The sequence below is a fragment of the Rhinolophus ferrumequinum genome, chromosome 3 (assembly GCF_004115265.2).
Source record: "Rhinolophus ferrumequinum isolate MPI-CBG mRhiFer1 chromosome 3, mRhiFer1_v1.p, whole genome shotgun sequence".
Taxonomy (NCBI): domain Eukaryota; kingdom Metazoa; phylum Chordata; class Mammalia; order Chiroptera; family Rhinolophidae; genus Rhinolophus; species Rhinolophus ferrumequinum.
The window spans coordinates 61,428,478-61,454,744 of NC_046286.1; the positions used below are offsets into that span (position 1 = coordinate 61,428,478).

Sequence of the window (26,267 nt, forward strand, 5' to 3'; positions counted from 1 at the left end):
GAATTGGCAGAGGAGAAAAGAGGGCTATTCCACAAGAAAGGTTCATTCCTTTATTCAGCCAGCATGTATTGTGTACCTATTCTGTATTTCAACTCCAGGCTACTTGGGACATCAAGTAAATTGGAGTATGTGCTTCTGGAGGGTAAATACTATGTCTGAGACAGTGCTCTTAATAGCAGGTGCTCCATAAATGTATGATTTGATCTGAAGGGTTTGCTCTGCTTTCAAGGAGTTCAGCATATTGGGAGCTCACTGTCTCCCTATGAAAAAGGAGCCTTTCCGGGCACTGTGACATTAGTTGCCAAGTTAGTGGCTTAGGAGTTAGGTAGAGGAACATTCTAGGGAAGGTGGGACCAGATGTGTGGGTGCGATTCACACGGGTGGGGAGGGCAGAGCAGATGCAGTGTGACTGCTCCTGACGTGCAGACGTCCAGCCTGGGTAAGGACCGGGGAGCCTTACCCCCGCTAAGTTTTTGGGTATTACAGTTAAGGTTAAAAATAACCATCAGTCCAGGGACAAGCCAAATGTCCCTTAAAGGCTTTTGCCTTAAAAATGGTGGTTTAAAAGAATGTTAAAAAAAAAAAAAGTTGCATACTATTTATTCCATGTGGTTTGAAAATCTAAAAATCTTCAGAAAATATGAAATCTCTGCAACTTTGCTATTGATGATAGATTCATACATATTTCTGCCGTGTGAATCACCATATTCCACTCTGAATACACAAAGAACATTGGTTGACGTAATCCCTGCCCCAATAGAAAGACAGAGAGGGGCCATTCTTAAATTAACCTTATTTTATAAGCATCCATGATTCCACAGCTTAAGCAACAGGAAAGTCACTGTCTCTTTGCAGGTCACCCCTGCTCTCTCCCTCAGCTGTGACTTGCTGCTCCTGTTTCCCTTCTTTTATCTGCCCAGCACAGAAGCAGGCTGCAGAGGCAGGGGCCTGTCGCCAGCCTTCACATACAGGCGGCTGCACCTGCTGCCTTGACAAAGCCCGGAGTTACCGGGAGCTTGCAGGAAGGATCCTTGCACAAGTCAAGCTTTTCTTCTACACAAACGAAGCTTTTTTTTTTTTTTTTTTAATAGTGTGTATAGCTGAGTGTCACATTTGCCATGAGAAGCTTACTTGAAGCTTCCCTGAATGCCCTCATCTTCTCCATAAGCATTTCCTTGCCCATCAGAAAGCACCAGAGCTGATGGGCTGCATTTTGTGGAAACTTTGTTTTAGGGAGGCTCTTCCACTGAACATAAATTTGGCCAAAACCCTCAGACCTGTTCTGTTAACCTTGTCAGTTCTTCAGTGTCTAAACTGACAAGTGGACGGCATTTGCCAAAATGTATTTTGTAGGGCCGTACTTCCTAATTCCCCTTCTCTGGCAATCGTGGGGGTGGCTGGCCGGCACCGTGGGCTGAGGGCTGGGTTTTCGTCAGCCGGACCTTTGCTGGCCGGGCCACAAGCTGGTTTTCTTGTGCTCCTTAGATCCTCGGTATCGCCCATTCCAACCTGGAAGTTATTGAAAAAATGACCAAATTAAGCTAGCATTGAGTCCAGTAGCACATTTTCTTGAGCTGCTTCATGTTTTGCCTGTGAAGGCGACCTCCAAGGGAACTGCTGCCATTTTAAGGTGTTCACAAAATAGACATAGCTACCTAACCGAAGACTGCAAAGAGTGCTGTTTCTCTTGGGGTTGCACCAGCTCCCAAAAGCCTTGTGGATGCTGGCAGATGGCTGTGGCTCACAATGAATGGGGTGTCCCTTAGATCCCTCTGGGGTGAAGCAGCGATGGTGGCAAGCAGGCGTTTCTCTGCTCTCTCCTTGGGGGTGGAAACCCTGATACTCTGAAACACACACCTGTTCTCTGAACTCCGTGAGGCTTCGCTGACAGATTGAGTGAACGTGGATTCCTTTCCTTTTCTACCCTAAATGGCTGTATTGAGTCCTCAGCTTGCCCCAGGGGTTGCAAGTTTGGCTTAAATCATCCTTATGTTTAAAGGGTGAGGAAAGTGGTGTTTCGGTTTAATTTTGTTTTTCAGGCAGACTTGCCTCCAAACATCTTTTACTTGTAGCTAGGAAAGCAGTGGATCACCGTCGTGGGTTTGTAAGTGTGAGAGTGTCATCCTACTTGCCCTTTTTCCTTCCATGTCATATTCAGTATCGGGGTCCCGTTCCCTGCCAAGAGGATAAAAAACACTACCGAAGAAGCCACATTTGTCACCGTGGAGTTACGTTGTGGGAGGACAGCAGTGGGAACATTTATGTTTTGTTCCCAGATTGAAGTTGATTGGGGTGGTCATGTTTTATGGACAGATTTTGGAGGCGTTGCCCTTTCTTAGAACGTCATGTGATTTAGTGGTGATAATTAGGCAGAAACTTGTCTCCTGCACAGACGCCAAGATTACAGAGGGACTTACTCTCACCAGAGACCAGATGACAGCATCCACAGATATTTTTAGGACGGACCTCATTGTTTGGTCTCCCTGTGTCGTTTTCCTTGCATCCACAGCCTTATTTCCAATGTATTTATTAGGCAAGGACGGGGAAGGAAGGGATCGTCTCCCTCTTAAGGAAAAGTCACTGATGAGACAGGGCATCCTCATATTTATTGTTAGTTGGCCTGTTGCCTAGTAACTGCAAAGTGCTGGCTGTAATTCCCTTCAGCTGTACATTTCCTTTTCCTTTCAAAAGTTTTGCTTAATCTGATGTGTTTTCTAACTTAGAAGAGCATCAGCATATACACAAACTTCAGACATTAACTAAAACGTCTTACTTTAAACAATGTAAGAAAGGGAGCTGCACTGAAATCCAGGCGACGTGTACCCAGCGTCAGTGTCTTTCAGGTCAGTAGCTGGCCTCCCCCCGAAATGTGCTCCCTCTGTTCTTTCAGGCCCTGATGGAGTCGGGTAAACATGTGCACACATTGAGCCACCACCAAGCAGTTACAAATCTAAGGCAGACGAGGAGAGCTGCTTTCCTTATGACTATTTTTACTCACAAGGTCTTCCTAGGGAATGGTGATTCTGGTTTTCCTCTTGGAAAGATGATTGTATTTCCGTTCAACATTTATCTGCTTCCTTTATGTTTTCACACAATATTTTACAATCTGTTTGCCTTCTATCACAGGGGAAACAAGGCTCCTTTCTGTTCTGTGGAGTGGAAGTTTTTTATAAAATGTGTTCCTTCTGAGAGCTGCCTTTAAACGTGGGCCTGGCCCTCCCCCAGCCTCCCCTCCAGGCAGAGGCAGTGCCCTGAGCGGCTGGGAAGCTGTGCCTGGGAGACAGACTCCTGGGAGCCCCAGGGCCCAGCGCACCAGAGGGCCCCAGCCTGTCCTGCAGAAAGGGAGAGAGTGGGGATCAGGGCGTCTCCTTTCTAATGAGACATTGATCGCTCCCTGAAGATCTGGGCCTTTTGATGAGGGAATGGGCATTCGGCCTGGGGGTTGCTGGCTGTGGCTCTAGGCTGCCCACGTGGGCCTCTTGCCCCTGGTTTCGGGGCTGATGCCCTTTTCTGCCTGGAATGTTGCCATATATCGGGGATTTTAGGTGCCCTCTGCCTCCTTCCCTCCTATGCTGACCCAGCCCCAGCGTTACAGCGAGCTGCGTGCTTGGCCTGTGCAGTTGAGAAAGAAGTGTGTCACCATCCCAGTTCTGAGGCTGAATAATTAACACCAAAGGGAACCGGGGGATGGGGTCTGAGTTAGGTAATACTTTATAGCTTCTCCCTTGGCACTTTCAGTAACCGAAGTCCCCTGATGACTAACTGCACAGTGATGTTAGGTTGTGGTTTATTGAGTGTTATTGTGGAGAGAAAAACCGAGAGAAAAACCGAACCCCCTTCCAGAGATCCCTGTCCATTCATGCCTCAGGGGTCCCAGGTAGAGTCACTAGAATAGCACTGGCTCTTCCAGACGAAATTCCTCACTGATACTGAGATCTGGTGTCTAGTGTAGCTTTTTCTCTTTCTCTGAAATCAATAGGCCATTACTTTATAGTCCAGAATAAATTGTTTCATACCCTTACAAAGCAGAGAATAACTCCAAAAAAGCTATCAGCCAGGGAAACTAAATACTGGGAAAGAGGGAAGAAGAAGGAGCCTCTTTTCCTGCTTTATTGTCTCTACTGCCAGTGAAACGACCTCCATTCTTCTGTTGGGAGCTATAACCAGGGTAACTATGACCATGGGTATGTAACATTACAAATACTAAGCCCTGCTATCTTTCTGCACAGTGGTAGTAAAAGGGCAGATTGCCAACCAGGAGTCACAGAAGAGGCTGAAGTCGTAAGTGTACTTGTGAAAATTGCACATGAACTCACGATGGTATCTCCTAAAGGCAGGGAAGCAGATGTACATATAGAGTGTGTGAGCTTATTGATGCATTTTTCATTACTTGTTCACCTTATCCGGTGAGCAGATCGTGGGTTCATGTTGCTTCACTATCCATTTGTTGGACCAGAGCCACTTTTTTCCGACCATGACAGCTGATACTGTCTTTATAAACAGAAGGTCTTATGTCTTGAGTTGAGACATGTCATGTCAGCTCCTTAGGCTGCATCTCCACTAGTAGACAGACAGTTGACCCTTGAGCAACACAGGTTTGAACCGCACGGGTCCAGTTATATGCAGTTTTTTCCCCAGTAAATCTATTGGAAAATTTTTTGGAGATATGTGATCATTTGAAAAAACTCACAGATGAATCCCATAGCCTAAGAAATATAAAAAAAATTTAAGTTAGATATGTCATGAATGTAGAAAATACATATACATACCTTTTCTTCCTTAATGATTTTCTTAAAATGTTGTTAATTGACTGTTTATGGTATCGGTCAACAGGAAGCTATTAGTAGTTACGTTTGGGGGAAGTCAAAAGTTATATGAGGCTTTTCAGCTGCACTGGGGCTTGACGCCTCTAATTCCCATGCTGTTCAAGGGTCAGCTGTACTTTTTAAAAAAATATCCTCTAACTTTTCCGGCTTTAGTGCTCATATGACGTCTGATAGAACTGGTATAAATTAGATGCTCTAAGAGGACCTCGTTTGTGCCTTATCACTGAAGACTGTTATTTAATAGTGTTATGAAGTGTTAAGGGGATATTATATGTGTATTACATAATTTATTTCTCTGCAGATTTTTAATACACAAAGCAAACTCCTAAGGCAGCCTACTTAGAGAGTACTCACTCTGTTTATATTGGGGGAGGTCAAGATGACCCCCACAGTCTTCTATGGAAAATGGCCATTTCATTCCCCCTGGTTTGGGGGTTTTAATGGAAAGGTGGTTAGCAACGTCGATTAGTTCACATAGCAAGTAGGAGAGAACCAGAGAAGCAAAGCTGGTCTGCTTAGTTAGGCTGACCAGCTTCCGCAGTGGTCGTATCTCAGTCCCATGTCCCTGTAAATCCCTGGTCCAGACGTCTAGAGCAAAATCCACCAGTACCATACATCCCTAACTTGAAAGGACCCACTGAGACACCCCGAATTTGCCTGTCTTGGTTAACCTCCCAAAATGAAGGACCTCATTTCCGTTGGGCTTTTCAACTTGCGGGCATTTTGTAATCGAGCACAAAAATAAGGTACCAGTAAGTAGTCTCCATGCTTTGTCCGAAGGCTTTGAGACCTTGAAGCTGGTGTAGCAACGTCCTTTACCGTGAGTGGTAGGGTGAAGAGATGGGAGTCTGAGGAGACGTGCCCCTGAGGTGCCCACGCTGGCCATGTGAACGTCCCTAATCATTTCTGGTTTTCTTTTCTCCTCCTGTAGACCCGCAAACTGACACAAGACCTACAGAGGACACCCTTTGCCAAATCTGCTCTCCGCAAGTGGACAGTGATACCGTTTACAGCTAACACCTTTGTGACTCCCACGCCATTTTCCTGACCCAGCAGAGACTGTTAATGGCCCCTGACCCTGATGAAGCACTTACCCTTGGAACAGAACTCTCTAGATACAAAGTATGCAAATCTTCCTTGTACGGGGTGCCGCCGCCCGCCAGCGAAGGACAACGCCCTGTCAGCACCGCCACCCTTGTTCAGAGCACAGCGTGTGAGCCCCTGTTGGCGATTCTTTGGTGTTTTAATATCGCGATGGTTTATGGGATGTGTTAGGTGTTCTGTGTTCGTTTTCCTTCGACTTTCTGAATTTTTCACATGCATTAACCTGCAGTATTTTTCTGTTAAAATGTTAATCATTCTTTCCCTGGCAATTGAAAAACAGAAGGAACTGTACCAGTTACCACTCTGGCTTTGGGCATCGCAAGCATTTGCGCCCGTGGAACTCCATAAACTAACAAATTCTGTAAACTAGAGGGGGATTTTCTTCTTTTGTTTGGTAGAAAACTATCCTTTTCTAAAAACTGAACAATGGCACAACTGTTCACTGTACACACCAGTCCAGGACTGAACCCTGCCTAGGCCAAGCGTGTGTTTCGTGCTGAGTCACGGTGATAGGGGGACGAGACCCCCACACCTGGCCTGAAGGGGCCAGGTCAGGGGGCCTGGGTCTCCCCTCAGTGTCCTCAGCTCACGCAATGAACAGTGATGCTATGGTGGTTAGAAATGAGGATCTTTTCAGAAAGAAATCAGCTCAGCTGTCCACTAATTGCCAAATGCCACTAAAGGATTTAGTTTTAAGGAGAAAAGAAACAAAAGTAGTCCTGTTTTACTTTGCAGAAGAAATGAACTTTCTGGTGAGCATTAAGCCTGCAGTGAGAAATGTGTGAAAAGTACAAACCCGAGTCAATGCAGAGGGAGTTCTAACTTCACTGTTTTCCTGAATATTGATTATTCTCTTGATTATTTTCAGCCTTGCTGTGTATAATCTGATCTACTAGACATGTATGAGTGAAAGGCAATAGCAATACAAACTGGTTATATATATATATATATATATATATATATATACATATATATAAGAATATATGTATATATATTCTTAGGTTGTAATTGTACAAGTGACACAATGGAAGTACAACTACAAGGGCAGTTTTGACTCCCCCCCGTCCCCCCACTTTCCTGCTTCTATGGATTTCATTCTGTTTTGTTTTCAAAAAGTTATGGTGCTGTATAGGTAGGTGCTTTCTGTTTAACCTGGAAAGTGTGGTTATACTAGTTACCTTCCTTGGTAGGCAGCAGAATGATTGGGAACACCTTTGGTCCGTATGAAACTGGTATAATGACGCTCTGATTAGCACAGCATACGCATACTTCTCCAAAGTGATATATGAAGACTCTTTTCTTTGCATAAAATGCGTTAGGCATATAAAATATAAGTATATTTTATCATGTACAGTACAAAAATGGAACATTCTGCATGGACATTAGGAATACAGGCTAGTATTTCGGCACTGCCCTCCCTGCATGAGTCCCCGCTGACGCTTGCACCATGCAGTGGGCGCTGACTCCCTCCCACCAACACAGACGTACCACCCGACCCCCCCCCCCCCCCCCCGCACTCACCACCGGCCACCAGGGGCCCCTGTGCCCCGTTGTTTTATAATTCCTCTGGGGGTAATATTGGTGGTGATAACAGCTCCTAGCGTAATGAACGTTCCATTTGGTATTGTCACACGCCTCTCCCACCTTGCTGGGTTGTCATGTTTGAGCGATGGCCCTGTTGATTTCACCCTGCCTCTTTCCGAATCTGTAAATTGTTGTGCAATTGTGGTTATAGTGGACCTGTAGCGTATTGCCTTTTCTAAACTGCTACAAGTTTATAATCTTCATTTTAAAAGTATGTATAATTTTTAAAAATATGTATTCTATTCACGTGGTCTGCTAGTCAGTGACAGACTTTTGCTTACTGTATTCCTTTATATAATGCTAGCCACTTCCTTGATTCTTTGGTAGTCTGCTGTACACGGGAACTGTCTAGTACCCATGAAAGAGGGCTGCCTCTCCGGGTTCTAAGTGACACGGCCCTGGGTGGAGATGCAGTTTGGCAGCAGCTGAGGGGAAGGGGAGGGTGGGGGTGCTGATACAAGGGAGAATCCAGACAGCTTCCGACATGAGAGCCCTGAGAATTTCTCTCCTGAGCTCAAAGAAACAAGCAAACTCACAAAATAGCTACTTGCCTTTGCAGCTTCGTAGACCCTGGTTGCTGCTTTGGGAGTAAGAAAGGCAACCCTCAATTGTGTTCTGACTTTAAAATGTTGAATTCTTTTCAGACATGTGACATCTCGTTTGTTCTTTTTTCCCCCCAGTGTTTGTTAGATTTCCGGCAGAATGTCTTACAAAATGTCCTAGAACCAGATTAGCATTTAATCTAAAACAGCTGAGGGAGCGACAGAGATGGTATGAGAACAGGGCAGCCACAGCAGATCAGGAAAATGGAGGGGAAGGGGTGCTTTGCACTTTTTTTGTTTTTAATAACTCAAACAGCATCTACATGCAGAGACTTGTGGAGAACTGAGACGAGGGCCACGTCAAGTGCCAGTGTCAGTTGTTAGGAGGTGGGCAGATTGGAAGAATTGGGTCTGTCCAGGGGCACGGCAGCCCCGCTGTCACTTTGGCCACCCTCAGCTGGCCGAGCTGCCTTAGAACAGCCGGGTTCTAAACGGATCAGACTGAGCAGAGGTTCACCCTAAGCCTTCTGTCTCTTACATGGGGACCTGCTTTCAGGAAGGGCCAACTACTGGCCACCATGTAACGTTCTGAGAGTCAGGGGTCCCTCACCGTAAGTTTTCTGATCTGGAACAACTCTGGAATGCTTAGGAGCTTCTAGGGCCTGGCCGCTGGCGTGCTTGCATCCCGATGAGAACTCTCCGAGGCAGCCCGCAGCCTCTAAGGAAGCTGCTCTAGGGAGCCTTCCACTTTTTGATGGGGAATTAGAAGAGGAATGTTGAAGACGTGTTCTGGGGCTCTATTGTTTTCTTCAGGGCTCCAGAACTGGATACTTTTTACCAAAGTAAGAAAAGAGCTTTATCCAAGCCTTCGCTGTCCTGTTGTGGGGACTGACAGCCAGGTTCAATGTACCCCATTAACTGTGAATGGATCTGAGGTTCATTTCCTTTATTGCATCCTCTGCAATATACCCTGTTTCCCTGAAAATAAGACCTAGCTGGACAGTCAGCTCTAATGTGTCTTTTGGAGCAAAAATTACACAAACCTGGTCTCATTTTACTATAAGACCAGGTTTTATATAATAATAATGATATAATATAATATATAATATAATACTCAGCCTTATTTTACTATAAGACCCAGTCTTATATAATATAAGACTGGGTCTTATATTAATTTTTGCTCCAAAAGACACATTAGAGCTGATTGTCTGGCTAGGTCTTATTTTTGGGGAAACAAGGTAATGATGGCTGAAACACATTTTTAAAAATTGCAGAAGTGTCTTTCCTACCATGTTTCCCTGAAAGTAAGACCTAGCTGGACAATCAGCTCTAATGTGTCTTTTGGAGCAAAAATCAATATGGATCCAGTCTTATTTTACTATAATATAAGACCCGGTCTTATATAATATAAAGACCCCGTCTTATATTAATTTTTGCACCTAAAGACACATTAGAGCTGATTGTCCGGCTTGGCCTTATTTTCGGGGAAACACGGTATTAACAGAAGATTGTGCACACACATGCAGTACAAGACAGACTTGGTGTGTTTGGTGTTGTTTTGTCATTACATGTGTGTCACCTCCCTACCCCAGGAAAGGACTCACGGCTCACTGTTCAGGACAGGTATGCCCCGTCTCAGGGTGTCATTTCACGTGGCTTCCAAACCTGTGAAAGATGGTAGGCACCGATTTCGCCTCTACCTAGTGAACCCCCCGCTTAAAGAATAAGGAATATTTGAATCTCTTGGAAGGACCAGCAAGAGAAAAACAGTCCAACAGCCAGTTCCGTTTCGAGCACTGCTGCCACAGCTGGGGAGGGGAATTAACAATGTCACCCTTCCTCTCTGATCGGAGACATAAAACCCTGACAGCTCTGAACTCTGATTTCCTTTTTCTTGCTGTATTTGGGGAACATTGTATGATTAAGCATAATGTGTGTGTGTGTTTCTTAATTAAGAAAAGCAAATTTTTTGTTGTAGAAATGCAATCACTGGCAAAGAGGTACGAAACAACCAGCCTCTCTTGGAGACTGGGGGAAGCAGGGCGCATGGAGGGGAAAGTGAAGGCCTTGTGAAATCACGTCTGTCAATCAAGATCTGAAAGCAGACGCCCAAGTAACTGAAAATATTATTTTATTTTTTATCTAAATCTTTTGTGGGTAACATTTTATGCCGTTTGAATGAATGAACTATTTTCCTCTTGCTTAGTTTTATTTGTATGTTATTTTTCTTTGAAGAATGATGGGTTACAAGGCCTCTGCTACACTCCAGAAATATTTGTGCGGCTGTTTTTAAAAACTGTGTGTCTGGTCACTTACTTCTCTAAAGTTCTCTCATTGCCTGGCAATCAGTCTTCTCTCATATACTTGTCCTAGCACATTATATACACGGGGAATGTAAACAAGTGTGAAGGAGGACCAGGAAAATTAGTTCATATTTTTTTAAAAATGTATTGTGCATTTTGGCTTCACATGTTTAACTTTTTTTTTTAAGAAAAAAGTTGCATGAATGGAAAAAAAAATCTGTATACAGTATCTGTAAAACTGTCTTACCTGTTTCAATTTCTTGCTCATACCCCATACAACCAGAATGAAATACGGAGCATGGCCGTATTCAGACACCTAAGAGTCAAGTAGTCGATACTTTGGTTTGAAGAGCCTCATCCTTTCTTTCAAAGCGAACACTATCATATTGCATTCTTACTGAGGATTTTGTCTAACCATATGTTGCCATGAATTAACTCTACCACCTTTCTTCTCAAGAATCAAAGCCAGTTTGATTTGGGAGTCTTCCCCTTTCCAAATGAAATAGAGATTCAGTACTTATTTTCCTTGGTGTTTGTAGATATTGCCTTGTGTATTCCATTTAAAACCTTAATCTAGTTTGTAAAAGAGATGGTGACGCATGTAAATAAAGCATCAGTGACACTCTATCTTACTCCAAGAAGTCTTTTGTTCTCCCTTCCCCTTTCTTTAACCCCAGAAATGAAATAGCTGAGTTTATCTCAAGGTCTTCCTGGGGAATTATTTCACAGGGTGGGAGACTATCATGAGATCACCAAGCTAAATGAATCCAGCAGACTTTTTCGTGGCCCACTTTTGACCCCCACAGACAGACAACCGGACAATTGAATGAACGCAGATGGATGGCATCGTTCATGGTGGCTGGTGGCCACTTTGGGTGTGCACTGAGTCACGTGCTGGAGGAGCGTTTAAGGAGGGGGGCGGGCTTTAGACTCGGCCTTCACTGTCAGAGGACTTGGCCTGTTTGGGTTCTAGGAGGGTCCTGCTCACGTGAGTCCAGCAGACAGGCGTCGGCCATGGGCAGTGCCCTCCTGTGCATCGAAAGTCAAACACAATACGTAGGGCTTCTGATGGGAGCAGCATAAATATTTCCTCAGGGTGTATATTTAGGGCCTCTCGGTCACGTTGGGGAGAACTCCACCCTATTGTAAAGCTATTCCTAGTATCCTGGGTTGTATTTTTCATTTTAATAGACACGTTATAAAAAGTATTCAGCTTTTAGAAACCCCCTAGGATTGGGTTCAAAGTCCCAAGCAACACGATGGATTCTTAGATCAAGTAGATAAAAAGTTGTCGTTTGCCCTTTGGGATAAAGTCTACATTGGCAGAGAGTCGTGCTTTCATAAGTTTGTCCTTACTGTTGTTTTAATTACCTATAAAGGTGAAAACCTCACCATCTTCTAATACCCAAGCCAACTGGGAAAACATTTCATTTTTTCATGTGAGATTATTTCCCAATTTTGATTCTGTCTCCCAAAAGGTTAAGGATGGAAATCCATACCAGGTACCACACGGTTCTCAGTAGAGAGTGCTCCCAAACCAAGTAAAAATTCAACCAGAAAGTCAGTAAAGTTAATGATCAGCAGTAACTAAATCAGTCTCAACTGTGGCAGCAGGCCGGCCCCTGGGACGGTCAACGAAAGAACTAAGACCTGGGCCTGCTTTCCGTGAGTTTGTACTCTAGGTATAATCTGTCTGCTGGGCCTTGATGAATGAAGAACTAATTCTTGCTGACTCTCCCTGCTTCAGCTTCTTTAGAAGAGGGATACTTTGGACTAATCTCAAATATTTTAGGGATTTGATTTTGCAGCTGTTTAAGTAATGAGGGCAAACCTTGAAGCCAGCAAATGTGACATGTATCAGCCACGTCACCCACGCCAAACTGGAATACAGTGGTCAAAGGTGGAGGAAGGTAGAATTCACTACCTGCCAGACCCTCTCCATCCCTTGTCCACTCCCGTGAGACACGAAAAGGTAGGGAGATGGGGGTGGGGGCGGGGGGTGGTGTTTTCATAACTTCTTCGATTTCTGTGATTTTCTACTATTAACATCTCGACTGTCATAGTATAGGAAATACCTAATCAGAACAAAGGAATATTATGCATCTGTTAAAATGATTCCTATACGTAGAAAATGCTCCTATTAGATACACTATTAGAAATGCAGTTATCTATTGCTCTTACAACCTTATACACTGATACAAGAAAAAGAAAAACATGCCAGTGTAAGCTGGCTGGAGAGAGAGGTACTAAGAAAATACAAAAATTGAAATAATTCTTGTGTCCTGGACACTTTGGGCCTCGACGATGGACTCAGGAGCTCGCTGCTGCCACCGTGAATAACCTATAATTGTTTGTTGGTCATTCCCTCCAAATTCAAAGTCAGAGAGCACTTGAGCCACCTGCCACTCAAGCCCCAGCTGGCAGAGTCCCAGGCCCTTCCAGTAGGGGGAGGGGCTCTTCTTCCCACCAAGCTCCCATTGGCTAACTTCCCCAAGTATGAAGGGGGTTCTTCAGGGGGACGTGTCCCCAGAAGACAAAGTCCGTAGTATGCTGGCAATTGGGTTATGGGGTGGGTATTTTTGGTCAAAATTATCTTCATTTTATTGCACTGTGTTTTTAAATATTTTGAAAGGTAATGCCTTCAGAGGATTCAAAAACCAGAAAGCATATAGATACACTCGGGATGTTTTTTTCCCCATCCCTGTCTGGTTCTCTGTCAAGTTACTGTCACCCCAACGTTTCTTGTGTATCCTTCCAGAATTTCTTACGCATTTACAATCAATACAAACACAGAGTCTTATTTCCCCTTTTACACAAAAAGTACATTATACCCCGTCTGGCATCTTGGTTTGTTAATGATTTTCTCACACGAGATTTTTTTTTTTTTAAGTAGCTAAAAAGTTTTTATTTAAATTGTTAAAACTCTGTGACAAATTTGTCCTTTATTTTTTTTTATTAATAGTCAACGACTTATTTTAATCCGGATTTACTAAAATACCATTAAATTAGCAAACAACCAAATATTAGAAAATTATGATGTAAAGCCCAGGTACTTTACAGCATGCATAGTTCAGTGTTTTCAGATTGTGAATTGACCATTCACTGCATACATTTTGTTCTCTTACCTTCTGAGTAAGAAAGCAACTGAGATAGGATAAGAGATATTTTTATAGTTACCTAGTGTTGCATTGTACTAATGCATCATAATTCATTTAACCAGTAATCCCATATTGATAAATACTGGGCATTGAATTGTTTCTAAGTGTTTGTTACTATCAGCAACACTGCAGTAAATAACCTTATACATATATTACATACACGTGCAAGAATCTTTGTAGGATGAATGCCCAAATGTGGAATTGCTGGGCCAAAGGCTATATATACATTTGCAATTTTGATAGCGATTAACCAAATTGTCCTCCAATGTACCAGCTCACAACCCCAATAATACATGAGAATCCCTGTTTTTCTACAGCCTTGTATTTTCAATGTTTTAAACATTAAATTGCAAGTCTGTTTTTCCATCTCCCCCTCCAAGCTCCTTTTTTCTAAGTCTACACCTAAGATCATGAGGGCCTGGTGAGAGTGAAAGGTAGGGAACGGGAGAGAGGCTTAGGAGGCAGCTTCACCGCGGCCTGGTGACTGCTAGGGAGGGAGAAGCAGCTCTCAGCTCTCCAAGTGGCATACCCACCCTGTGCCAGCACGCTGAGGAGTCACGCCGCCAACCGGCCCATCCAGTCTGGCCACAGGCTCCTCCCCTCACGCCACCAGCTTGGACCGCCCAGCCTCAGGGTCAGCAGCCTGACCTCACAGCTGCACTCCCTCACCTCCCAGAATTCCAGAGGGCAGTTGTCACCCGAAGGAAATAAGTCTGGTCCTTTTGGCACCAAACCATACACCTAGACCTATTCATAGCAAGATTGCACAACCAGCTGGAGGGTAGCCCGGCTGGGCATGGGGAGAGCAGTGCCACTGCTGACCCACCCGTGCCCCTGGGCAAGGCTGCCAGCTTTCAGAGCAGGCCGTTTTCCGGGGACTCAGGGGCCTCATGGGTCTGACTGGCTCCTCCTCCCAAGTAGAGGGGACGTGCTCCTCCCCACGTGCTCCTCTCCCACTCTCCCCGGGGCTGGTGCCCCAACTATCCGCCTGCCCTGCTGTGCAGGTTGGCACCTGCGGGGAGAGGGGCCTCTCATCAGTGAATGCGAAATCCAAGAGACAGGCTTCAACAGACGAAGAAACTGAGTCATCTTACCAATAGGCCCTTTTTGTCCCTGTGGAGGCTGGTGTCCTGCAGTAGGGGAGGAAAACTCAACTTTGGGATGGGGCAGACCTTAATGTGAACCCAGCCTTGCCACAGACGAGTTGGGTAACTTCTCGGGACCTTTGTTTTCTCATCTGTGTAGTGGGGACAAGGCTGGGGGGAGGGTTAGGCCCATGAACTGCGCTGCACACACTTCCAGCACGTCAGCAACAAGCTCTGCATCAAAAGTCCTCTCTCTTGACACCCAGCCATGGGCCACGCTCCGTGGGGTGTTGGCTTATTAGCACATAAAAACATAAAACAAAATCCAACGTATTAATAAGCCCCATCAGTATAATTAGATTGCATAGGAATCAACCATAAAAGGTAACCAACTTGTAAGGTTTTCTGCTCAGTTTCTTTGAGGTTCTTCCGGATCTGTTGGCAGGAGCCACACTCGTGGGCCATGTGCTCTGTGCTCTGTACTGTCAAATCCGTATCTTCACCACAAAGAACTCAAGGGTCGTGGCTAGAGACGGCTGCAAGACTTGTTTCTGGTCCTGGCTCTGCTTCTAAATGCTGCAAGGCCTTGAGTGAGTCGTTTCTCTCTGTCTCCATCTGCAAAGTCTGCTTCGTGAACACTGCGCTTCACGAGGCTGTGATGACAAGCTCAGAAATGGGGCACGCAGTTTACCAACCACAGAGCAAGTATCAGAACCACAGACACGGCTGGGAGTCCGGAAGCTGGCAAAGGATGATAACATTCATTTTCCAGAAGGAAAACTAAGGCAGCATCCGAAGTGGCCTTAATGGTTCATGGTTTCTTGCTGCAACCCACCCCTCTGCCCCAGGTCTCCAAAGTCATACACTCAAGAAATGGAAAAAGGGAAATGGATGGAAGAGAGAAAAGGGGAACAGGAGGTGAAGGAGGTGGAGCTGGGAGGCAGGGTGGCAGGGAGAGTGGGGAGAGGAACTTGTTCTGCAGTGTCCAGTTCAGAGGAGGTTGTACTCCCTACACAGATGTTAGCCCTGTCCTCCGGCTGCTGTTACAGTGAGTCTCCCCAGTTTCTGTCCCAAAGAAGTGAGATGATACAGGGACCTAGTGGCCCAGCTGGAAGCGCTGTTGGCTGCAGACAGGAGGCCAGGGCAATTCACTGCTAGTCTGAAGGGCTTAGGGAATGACTGCAGCCTGGAAGCCACCCAAGCAATGAAGAAAACTGTCCCCCAGCGTGTGTGTGTGTGTGTGTGTGTGTATGTGTGTGTGTGTGTGTGAGAGAGAGAGAGAGAGAGAGAGACCACTAGCCCTCTGACCCTCTGAGTTTTCTGTCTCCAGGATTGGCTCTGATGGCATTTCCTCAACAAATCCCTCCCAGCCCAGGGCCCTGCTAGGTGTTGGCAGAAGAATTGAAGAGAATATACCTGGGGGGATGGATGCTTATCATCAATGTGTAAAGACTCAGGCCGCCTCCCCCTGGCTTGGTCTGCCCAGGGCTCCTGTACCTTTGGGGGAGTAAAAACACTTTCTTCCCTGAGTGGTGGAGCTGCCATCCTGGCCTGACTTTGTACAATTAAGTTCTTGTTGATAGAAGCCACTTGTTAGCTACAGAACTCATAGCCAACGTAACTTTTATGGCAGTAAGATTTTTGTGTAAGAATAAACACATGTTGGGAAAGCCATCCTTTGTGAGCGTGCGTGTACTGCCGCTGGCCAGGCCCCCTGCTGTAGTGAGAAACATGGACTTCGGGGTCCCACGCAGTGATGGGACCTCATTCTCGCCAAGCTTCTGGACCTTGTCTGTTTCCCAGGGATAAGAGTACTACCTCTCGGAGGATTAGGGCGGGTGCATACAAAATGCTTACTCATTTATTCACCCTGTAATTCAATATATATTCATTGAGAACCTACTATGTGCCCGCGCTGTGCTAGAGTTAGTGGTTTAGAGCTCAGGCTTTAGAAAAAGGAAAGTAAGGACATGTATAGGCGTCCGGCTTTGCCTGCATAACCTTAGGTATGGTCCTTAGCCCTCTGTGTCTCCATTTTCTCGTTTGCAAAATAGAGATGATGCTAATACCCCCACCTCATTGTGTTATGTGAGGATTAGAGACGATGAATGGACAGTGCTTAGAACAGTAGCTGGCATGTACTACGTGCTTGCTAAACTTAGCTGTATTTATTAGTGCACTGGAGTTGCTCAATAAATCATACATCATATATTTTGTAATTACGTTTCTAAAATATAGCTACTATACTTTATCCAAACACCAAGGAAAGCAGACTTTTCAAAATGTGCTCCTTGGATCATGTCATGTGTTTCAGGGAGGCATGAGGAAGCTTGCTAAAAATTCAGATTCCTTGGGTCCATTCCAGAAGTGCTGAATCAGAATCCGATGGGGCCTAAAATTCTGTCTTTTCAAACATTGTTTTCTACAATTCTAAAGTATGCTAAAGTGTGAAAATCCCTGGCGGGAAGACGAGTATAAATGCACATCATTTATGGGGCATCCTCTGTAGTAGGCAGAGTAAACGTTCCCTGAAGATGTCATGTCCTAATCCCTGCAGCCTGTGAGTGTTAGGTTATATGGCCAGGGGAATGCAGGTTGCCTTATTAGTGAACTTTATAACAAGGAGATTATCTGCCCAGTGTCAACCCAACGGTCCTTAAATGGAGTCAAGAAAGACAGAAGAGCTGGAGGAACCCGAGAGAGGCATCGTGAGGAGATTTGACTGGCTTTGAAGCTGGAGGAAGGGGCCACAAACCAAGGAATGAGGGCCACCTCTGGACAGAAAAGATGAGAAAACAGAATGTCGCCTAGAGCCTCTAGAAGGAAGATAAACCTGCTTGATTTTAGCCCAGTGACACTCATTCTGGACTTCTGACCTCTAGAATCGTAAGATAATAGATCTGTGTTGTTTTAAGCCATTGAGTTGGTGGTGATCTGTTACAGCAGCAGCAGGATACAGATATGTCTTCCTAAGCCAGGTTGGGTATATGCCACGGGATGTGGAAGACCCATGAGGTCCAGCCACAGGCTGAGCTGCAGCGCAGGGAGACCAGCTGTCCAGTTCCAGGGCTGTCCTCGTGGCTTTGCTCCCTGTTCATTTGCACTCCAGTGCTCAGGACAGCTACTGAGCAAGACTCTTGTATGTCAGAGGGGCTATAAATTGCAGACAAGCTGGAGGATCGAAGGAGCTCTATCATATTTCCCTCCCAACCAAGAGGCTCTGAAGCACCTGAAAACGGCCCAAATGGTTCTTCTCAGAACCCTGAGGAAAGTGAAAGGAACATGCCCCGGAGCCTCCAGACTGAAGTGAGGCATGCGTCCCCCACACCCAGATTCTCTGGAGATGGGAACAGGAAGGGCGGTTCTCACCCACACCCTCTGAGGGGGGTATTGCCGGGGCTTCCAGGCCCCTGGCTTCCTCACTCTGCCTGGGCTCCTCCTGCACTGGACCGGCCTGCAGCCTCTGTCCTCTTGCCCCCCCACCCCCTCCCGGCCTGCCATCCTCGCCTCCCCTGCTCTGGGACCTACTGAGACCTACTCACTGACAGGCACTCTGCGATGGGCTTTACATACATCATCTCTTTTTCCTGGTTTTATGAAAATGTTCAAACCTACAGGAAAGTTGAAAGAATGATTACCCCTATACCCATCACCTGTATTCAACAATTTTTAACATTTGCCATGTTAGCTTCATGTATTTATGTATATATGTGTTTTTGTTTTTGCCAAATCTTGAAGTTCAGCCATCATAGCATTTCATCTCTAAATACCTCCACATGCATGTTTCAAACCCAAAATATCCCTGCAAAGAAAGTACAGGTATCAGCCCCGTTTTACACCTGAAGCATTTGAATGTAAGGATTTGCGATTCTGAGAAATGAAGTGACTTGCCCAACATCACAAAAACGGTAAGTGATGGAACTGAGAGGTGAACCCAGGTTCACATCCTGTCTTCTCTTTGGAAGGTTCTAGAGCTCAGAACGATGGTCATCCCAGAAGGACACGCTTCTGGCCTCGAGTTTCTTTCTGTGAGAAAGTTCAAAGATTTCAGAAAGACAAAATTCCATTTTAACAATATCCTCTTAAGGTCAAAGCTATTACTTCCCAAGAGGTTGGGTAAATTCCAAAATACCAGCTTACGGGAAAGGATGTTCAGGCTACAGGCCTTGGAGGAACAGATCATTAATGCTGCCACGCCTGCTGGAATGCAGGTCACACCTTGGAGCACCCCCAACATGTGCCTAAATGCCCTCCCACCTCCGATTGCTTTGAAGCAGGAAACTGGAGAATCGTCCCCATTTTACTGGTGGAAACACAAAGGCATAAAAGGGGTTTGTTCATCAAGGAACTTAATTCCCATATGATGAAAGCCCTAATAGTGGGCCTCAAAATGTGCACCGTTAACCACCCAAACCAAAATAACCTAGGAAGCTTGTTTAAAATTCAGACTTTGGGGTTCACCCCAGATCCAGGGGATCAGATCACCAGGGTGGGGCCCTGGAAACTTTACATCTTCCGTGATGATTGTCAGCTCAAGTTTCTCGCAAATGAAATGAAAGGCTCTTGCAATGTGAGGCCCCCAAACTCACTCTGAAACCATCTGGACCCGCCCCTCTGCGCTTAGAATGTGTTGTGTCCCATGGGGTGTCATCAAGTGTCATTGTCCTTTATAGTTTACGATGCTTTGGCCCAACTGGATCTATTTGATCTTCCAACAAGCCCAAGAGGGAAGAAAGGCAGATATTTTTACTTGCACTGTTTTGAAGATAAGGTTGTGGGAGCTCAAGGAGGCCGACACTTGTCCAAAGTCAACAAGACCCTTTGGTTGGGGGAGAAAAACCCAGCTTTTCTCGATTCTCAACCTAGTGTTTTCTGGTTTTAAAGTTTTAAAAACCTCTGCAGATGGACAAAGCAAGGGTGGTCATTATCTCTTTAATCCTCACATTTGAGAACCAAACCTTGCTCGAAGTAAATGATAGGTTGGGCAAAAAGAGAACGGAGCCGAGTTTCAATCATGTCTCTCCTGGCTGGCTAACAAGGCCTCAGTGTTCTCATTCATAAAATGGGTGGAACAATTCCTAGCTCCTAGTGTTGTTTGCTGAGAGAGAGGTGACAGAAGAGCTAATAATAGCAAGTGGGTGAGGCATACTGGCCGCAATTGTTGCTACTTTGGTTTATTAGGAGAAACCATAGACCATGCACCATTTACTCCATGCAATGGGTGTCCTCTGCCTCTCAGCACTGCACGGGATTTTGGAGGCTTAATTTTTTTTTTTTTTTTTTGTCTTTCTGGCAGCAACAGAGGAAAGCAAGGGGTTAAGGAAGCGGCCTGGAAGCTGGCACAGCTGGGGACCATTAGTTGCTAATAAGGGGCCAGCCCAGGAAGGAGGGCTAGGCAGCTGCAAGGAGGGGCGTGAGGGTGTCTCCTGTGGAGGAAAGTTGGGCTGAAAACTTTGTTTTTCTTATTTCTGAACTTGATTTTACACTCCAGAGGGGTGTTCTTCGTGTCTGAACTTGGGTTTTGAGCCGTGGCGCTGGTGGTTCTACAGTAAATGGCTGGCCACTCCTTGTGGGGCTATTGCTATTGATGTTGGGCCAAGGTGGTTAGGAAACGGGATCTTCCAAATGGGGACTTTGTGGTTTGGCCACACTGAGCTGTGCCTCCGCAAGCACAGTTAGGGGTTGAGACAGTTACCCGCAGGGTGGGGCTTGAGGGTAAAGCGGTGTTTCTCCTCTGCCACTTCCACTCCCTCCCCCTTCTTAGCAATTCTTATTATTGCCCCAGTGTCGCCTGTATTCTGGCCTCAGATTCCACAAGAGAAGGGGCTGTGTTCGGAACAGCTGGGCTCTGAGGTGGCACGTGAAAGCCCAAAGCCGGAGCCCAGAGGGCCAGAGCACTCTGGGGAATGAACCCTGTTCTCTGACAGCACAGAGCCTTTACAAAGACAGTGAGAGCCGCCAGGTTGGAGAAGCGGAGGGAGAGAAGCAGAAAGGTAGTGAGCCTGGAGGCCTGACTCCCCTCCACCCACTCTGGGAAACCTTCCACGACCGCCTGGCAGTCATAGGTGCCTTCTGCCCCGTCTTCCCTCAGCCCTCTGTCCCCTCCCTAGTGCAATACAGTGTTGTCATTACTGGCAGGGCCATGTCCCCACTGCACCCACCACATGCAGCTATGGTAGCTGCTCAAAACACGTTGATGGGCTGAATGAATCTGAAGAGAAGGAAATCTGAAGGTATCTCCAAGAATGAGCTGGAGGGGAACCACCTGCCTGGCAATTTTGCCCTGATAGGAAAACTCTCCCAGAGGACTGGCAGGTAAGAGCCCTCATTCCTGCCCTCTGACTTTGATTTCCTTTGAGTGTCTTGTTCCTTTTTATTCTAACTATTCCCCAGCAGCAGTGCGTGCTGGCTGAGTGTTAGGCACATGTGATGTTGGCTTTCACGGCCAACATTGATACCAGAGACCTCACCCCGGTTCTGCGTCCCCCCTGGGTGGGCCCAGGCATGCGGAATGCAGCTGTTCATGGGTAGGCTTGTTCGTGGAACTCATCCAGCTTGTTCTTGATCTTGCCCTTTTGATGCAGAGGTAAGAGTGCTCATGACAATATGAAGCAAAGTCAGTGCTGACTGTTACAAAGGGGAGGCTGAAAAGGAACAAAGGCATTTAGGGCAGGCACCTGCTATGCCTCGGAGAACGGAGGAGGAGAGGAGAGAATACAGAGAGCCTCTGCCCATGGTCTAATGGGGAGGCGGACAGCTAATGGCGATAGAGTGTGAGAGTTAGGATGGGGTGAGTGACCAAGGACTTAACCCAGACGACAACTGTGATGACCCCTCTGGACATCCCATAGTTCACACCGACTGCACCCCTGCTTCACCATGACTGGTTTGGTTAGGGTCGTTCCTTGCCCGTCTCTCTCCCCAGGCTAACTTCTCTCCTTCTAGGTGGAGAGGTGGACAGGGAGATGCTCAGGAGCCAGTTTGAGCCAGTTACATTCAGTTGACTCACAGCTTTTATTTCCACATATCCATTTGTTGATGTTTTCCCTCCTCCTTATTGCCCAAGAGGGTTGATTATGCACAAAACTGTGGCGTATATTCTATTATCTTCCTGGAGAATTACCTCAACGTTGGCTAGAGCGTAGCATGTTTGGCCACATGGGGCTCTGGAGATGCATTCAGAGGGACCCAGAACTCCTAGATGTCCTGCAGGCTGGCAGCCAACACATTCTAGAAGCAGGGGCTAGGATGCCAAGTAGGGATGAAGGGTACCTAACAGTCCAGTCTTCCTCTCTCTAAGGTCTGATTCTCCCACGGGCTTCTGTACCCCCAAGCCTCCGGGGATTCCCTCTGCTTCTCAAATCCCTGTCCTCTCCTCCCCGCTGAGTTTCCCCTCACAAACCCCAAACCCCCGGCGCTGGAGGACACAGCGAGAGGACAAGTCTCACAGCTCAGGCCAGAGAGAGGAATCCTGGGCCCTAGCTATTTTCAGAGCTAAAATTGAAGCCCATGGTTTATTTCCTCAGTACTTAATTAGACTCCAGCGCTGCGCAGGGCTGCCTGCCTCCCGCCCACGAGCCAAGCCTGACCAGTGGGGTTTGGGAGCTGACGCCATGTCACAGGCAGGAGGGCTGGGGCCTGGAGTATTTTTACATATGGGAGGCTGTGGAGAACAAAACGGCTTGGCCCCCAGCCAGTGAAACTAAGTCAGTTGGGAGAAGGAGGGAGCAGGAAAGCAGTTATATCATCCTTCCTTCTTTGAACTGCATCCTAAATCTGCTAGACAGGAAATGGGGATTTGGAGGAGAGGGGAAGGAAGGGGGCTGCACAGCAAGGCTGGAGTGGGGGCTGGGTTACCACCACCCTCAAAGCTTGGTCCATGAAAGGCCCTGTCCTTAAGGTGGGGGACCCACTTGGGGCTGGGGGAGGGGCAGGTGAGAGGGCACACTGGATGTGTTCAAAGCTTCCTGGGGCAGGTCAGGTGTAGGATGGCTGTATGTGCCAGTAAGTGATTTCTGGGCCTGTTGCAGGTCATCCAACTAAAACCACTCTCATAATACAGGTTTCAGAGCTGGAAGGGACTTTAAAGACCCTTTAATGAGGACATTGAGGACAACAGAGGAAAAATAAATTACCCAAAGCCACACATGAGAACTGGCAGTGGGGAGGGGGGTCTTCGGACTCCGTGGATGGCTGTCTGCGAGATCTCCCCTTCGTCTTGCTATTTCTTTGCTGTCGTGGGAACACAAGCCTATCATTCCAGAGCGAAGGTAAGACATAAATTGCAAATTCACTTGGGTAAGACACATGAATTCAGTTCACATTAAGAGCTAAATCACTGATGTTTTGTACTTTACCGAGAAGAGATTTTGGTGAGCAGAGGTCTTCGAGCTTCATGGAGGCACAGTCCTGATCACAAGAGTGGGGAGGCATCGTCTATTCCTGATCCGCCAAAGGCCATGGAAGGCCATCGCAGCCTGAGTATTTCTGCAAGCGTAGACGGGGGAAGTTGAAGCGTCTGATGTCTCTGAAATAGAAAGTTTCCTCTTGGGGAGGAAGGAGAACCGGGACCCTGGCTAATGACCACCCATATTGATACAGTTTGCAACATGTCTCCAAAAACATCTAGATATGAGCCTTAGGAGTACTGTTCTTGTTGGATTAAATTTATGCTCACCCATGAAACTAAGGAAGCTCCTGGGTTTTCCGTCTCTTCCTTCCCCTCCCCCAACCCTCCTGAGGCTGCCTCTCAGATGAGGAAATGTGATAGATGAGAATAGTATAAGATCTTCCTACACAAAGCAGGACCCTAAATTAAGTTAAGTAATAGCCATGGCCAACATTTATTTCACTTATATTTCTTTGCCAAGCACTTCACTAGCATTATCTCATGTCATCTTGATAACTATTATTATCATCATTCCTATTTCACAATGAGGCTCAGAGGTTAAATAATGTGTCCAATGTCACTCGGATGGCAGTTAGGGCCAAGATTTGAACCATGTCAGGCTCATTCTACAGCCTGTGCTTCATCCACCGTGGAGTGCTTCCACTGGTGGAAACAAAATTCTCTGGAGTACAGGGGGAGCTACATAAAATTTTATCCAACAGCAAGAATGAGGCCCACACTGCTTATTACCTAGGCGTAAGGATGAGGAATATCAGGCTTTGGAGAATGTCTGGCTGAGAGCTGAAGTTAGACTGGGATTGCCATAGTCTATGCTCTATGCTTGGTGTCTAGTGTACATTTCTGCTTTTCTGGGCAACTAGCCTAAATATGCCTTTCACTTCTCTTTGGCAGCATCTTGAACCATCAATACCATATCACCCCCATTCTATTCTTGTCTCATATCTGTCACCTAATTCTGGCCCAAACCTGCAATTATTTGCTGTCTGCTGAATGCGAATACAGCTGATTCTTGATACTCAGGGCCAGTGACATAGTTCTTGGTTATTCTCTCCTCTTCTCTTCCTGTTACTTCATTTTTACTACTTACTTTAGACATTTCTTCATCTCCATTAGGAAGCACACAAGTGGAAGAAAAACTTCCTCAATAGTCTTTTGCTGTAAACTGACATTTTTAGGAGTTCCCACTGGAAAAGACTAGTTGGAAAGTAGTTTGAGGCTTATTAATTATCTTCTTGCCCATGTATTCCCTGTATTCTGATAGCCTTGACAATGTCTAAGTTTTTTCCTTATTGGGCCTTGGCTATGTTTTTGAATTATATGTCATTTTCACCCATGACTCACCCTTGCTCAAATTCTGTTATTGAGGAATATGGACAGTGTTAGACTCTATTTTATCCCATTAAATGAATTAATGCATGTCAGGTGCTAGGACATTACATGGCCCAGAGTAAATAATAATTGTTAGCTGTTATTATTGTTGCTATTATAAGATATTGCTTGAAAAATAATACTCAATATCTAAGGCCTCAATTATTTTTGTTATCCCGATATTTTTCTTTTCTTTTAAAAGATTTTATTGGGGAAGGGGAACAGGACTTTATTGGGGAACAGTGTGTACTTCCGGGACTTTTCCAAGTCAAGTTGTTGTCCTTTCAATCTTAGTTGTGGAGGGTGCAGCTCAGCTCCAGGTCCAGTTGCCGCCATCCCTTGCGGGAGTAGAACCAGCAACCTTGTGGTTGAGAGCCTGCACTCCAACCAACTGAGCCATCTGGCACTGGCTCACGTGGGAATTGAACTGCAGCCTTTGGCGTTAGGAGCACGGAGCTCCAACCACCTGAGCCACCAGGCCGGCCACTGATATTTTTCTTCATAGCAGCTGGGACTGAGTTTTAAAGCTAAAGTTCCTCAAGGGCAGGAAACAAGGGTGATAAAATAGAGCAGTACTTATACATACTTAGTTATAAACTCCTTCGGGGGAGACTTCTGCCTACAGTCATGATGGACTAGTTTGTGTCAAACCAATCCTCTGTATGAGAACAACTAGAAAAGCCTAGAATTTTTAAAAAGTGAGAAACATTTATTTGAAAGCATCAGAGAGCTACTAAGGTGCTAGAGAAAAAAGAAACACAGAGAAGTGAGCAGCTTGACATATGTAGCTACTTTCTCCATGATGCATTTGCTAATTCTGATAAGTCCAGAGATGCTGAGCAGGACTGTTGGCAGTCTCACAGGGATGAGGAGACAAAAATGGGGATTTAAGGCTTTTCCAAAGGAAAAGTTCTTATAAACATTCTAGTCTTTCAGCTGGGAACTTTGGAGGACTGCACCCTGGTAGTAAAGCTATCTTGAAAATAGACTAGCACTCACATAAACTGAAACTTAGATCTGAATCAATTTAATCTCAGATTAGATTAAGGAGATTTTTACTAGCTAATTGCCTGCCAGAAGAAAACCAAATTTTCTTTGGAGGAAGATCCTATCATCCAGAGTTTTAAATTATCACTACAATTTTTCTGGCAGGAAAAACAAAACAAAACAAAACCGTGCTGTAGTGTCTGGAATTAAAAAGAAAAAAATACAAGGCATGCCAGGAGATAGGACCAAATGACTGAAAAACAAAGGAAAAAAAAAAGTTACAATTTAACCAGATATACTGACCCTATTATAAAAAGAATCAAATGAAAATTCTAGGACTGAAATTAAGAACTTGATGGACTTGATGGAAGAGTTTAAAAGAAGATTAGACACAACTGAAGAGATGGTTCATGAACTTGAGTATAGGCCAGAAGAAAATATGCAGACTTGACTACCACTATAGCAAGATAAAATATTTAGGAAATACAGAAAAGAGCCTAAGAGATATATGAGGCCCAATGTAAACATTTATGTAATTAGAGTCCTGGAAGAAAAGGTGACAAATAATGTAGCATAAACAATATTTGAAGAGAAAATAATCTGAGGATTTACAAACTGACAAATTATATAAAGCCATGGATTCAAACAGTGCTACAAACTCCAAGTGAGTGAATACAAAGAAAGCCACAGCCAGGCACATCATAGTAAAACAGCTGAGAAAAAAACTGTAAAAGCAGTTAGTGTGAAAAGAAACAAGCCAAAAACAATAAAATATTTTGTTCAGAGACACAATAATAAAACAGCCAATCTTTCAACAAAAACAATGGAAGCTAAAAAGTAATGAAAGGACACTCAAAGGCTAAAAGAAAAGAACTGCTAACCTAAAATTCTATACCCAGA

The 26,267-nt window shown here is 45.4% G+C and overlaps 1 protein-coding gene and 1 long non-coding RNA gene across 6 annotated transcripts in view; both read left to right on the top strand.

Moving 5' to 3' along the window:
• FOXO3 (forkhead box O3) overlaps positions 1 to 6,888 on the top strand; it is a 106,932-nt gene extending 100,044 nt beyond the window's left edge. For 3 of the 5 annotated variants that reach the window (XM_033101596.1, XM_033101603.1, XM_033101588.1), the window contains one exon: positions 5,758 to 6,888. The gene's annotated coding sequence lies outside the window, so the exon portion shown is untranslated. The remainder of the gene's footprint in view (positions 1 to 5,757) is intronic. The other 2 variants (XM_033101570.1, XM_033101579.1) reach the window with 2 other exon arrangements.
• Positions 6,889 to 20,420: 13,532 nt separating this feature from the next.
• Positions 20,421 to 23,271, top strand: LOC117020544 (uncharacterized). The gene is made up of 3 exons (XR_004422718.1): positions 20,421 to 20,917; positions 22,665 to 22,872; positions 22,967 to 23,271. It is a non-coding gene; the product is annotated as an uncharacterized LOC117020544 (long non-coding RNA).
• Positions 23,272 to 26,267: the final 2,996 nt, after the last annotated feature.